Genomic DNA, 1,606 nt, shown 5'->3' with positions numbered 1-1,606 from the left:
ATTGGAATATGGGCTACAACTTAACACAGGGATTTTACAAAATTTTAGTTCAGTTATTAAAGATGATTTCTTTTCAATTGTAATGAAAATTCACAAAATTTTTTGCAATTTTTTATTTATATATTCAAAAATATACAGTTTTTTTGGAAAAAGGCTGTGTTAAATTATGCAGAAGGTACTGTGTAACATTTACTGAAAGTTTGAAACAAATATGTTTGGAAGATCCTTAGAAAACATGTAATTAGTATGAGAAAATAAAAGTTTTGGGAATCGAGCGACAAAGATTGGATTAACTTTTTAGTGCATTCCAGGTCCATAGGATGGATTATCTTCATCCTCTGCAAACTCCTCCTCCAGCTTCCTCTTGTTCCTCCTCCTGTTTACTCTTGCTTGTATTTCTAGACTCTTTACAGCCCTGTCTGCAGCCCGAAGGCGTTCCTTGTCTAAAGCAAGCATCGCTCGTACCATGTTAGAACCTATCTTCATTCCCATATTTCTAAATACCTTGCACCTTACAATGTTGCCATCATTGAAAGTCGCAACAGCATCATACACATCAAAGTGAAGTGTTTCTATTCCAACAAATATAGTCTTGGGGATTCTCGACCATATAACACTATTTACACTTTCATTGGGGTTTTGAGTTTTTCCGTGAATACACTTTTTCAACAGTTCAGGTGCTGCTGAGTCTCTGAAAATAGGTTTTATCACTTCCATTATTGCATGAGGCAGACTATGCTTATGAGTGTACACTTCACCAGTTAGCAATCCTTTGTTATATTTACACCAACTGTCTTCTTCTTTGGGACACAAGCTATGTTGGGGATTTTCATCGTCTTTATTGTTTACAGTAATAACACATACCTTTGGCTTTCCAACATTTCTCCTTTTCTTAAAAGCCGTCAGAGGATTTCTAATAACTTTACTTTTACTCATTATTATACTTCAACAAAACAGAGACTCAAGACACGGAATTAATTACGGATATTTTAGAGATAACGACAGAGTAAATAAACATGAAACAATCGACAATCACACCAGCGATATATATTGAACCATCACAGGTTAGCCACAACACATACTTTATCTCACATCACTAAAATGTACCTGATGAACACGGACGTTAATAATAACACCATTTGACAGCAGTTTAACAGCGCCACAGTGGGTCACGCCCATGTAGAACACATTTCAAAAAAAATTTAAAAATAGTTGTAGTCTTCGGAATTGAATAAATTATATATCTATTAAAAGGTAATAGTCTGCAGATTCAGAAAACGCAAAAAAGTAAAAATTGTGCTTTTCATGATTTTGAGCCTTTCCGGAGCCCCTTAAGTCCATATATATGTGCTTAATGAGTCATTAAAACGAAGGCAAAATGAAAGTTACCAACTCTTCTACCTATATCGTGTGGGAGCTTCAGTTTAATTAATATCTCACTATACAGAGTGATTCATAACTATTCATTCTCATAAACGCACTAGTCTTCCGAGTGGAACATGGTTATCCACTCTTACTTCGGACTCCAATGAAATCTGTCAGTACTCCTTCATTATGAGATATCACTGTTAGATACAAGAACTAATGGTAACCCGTTTTGACACTT

The sequence above is a fragment of the Schistocerca nitens genome, chromosome 4 (assembly GCF_023898315.1).
Source record: "Schistocerca nitens isolate TAMUIC-IGC-003100 chromosome 4, iqSchNite1.1, whole genome shotgun sequence".
Taxonomy (NCBI): Eukaryota; Metazoa; Arthropoda; class Insecta; order Orthoptera; family Acrididae; genus Schistocerca; species Schistocerca nitens.
The sequence above is the reverse complement of the archived record's forward strand: the minus strand, read 5'-3'. Positions refer to the sequence as shown.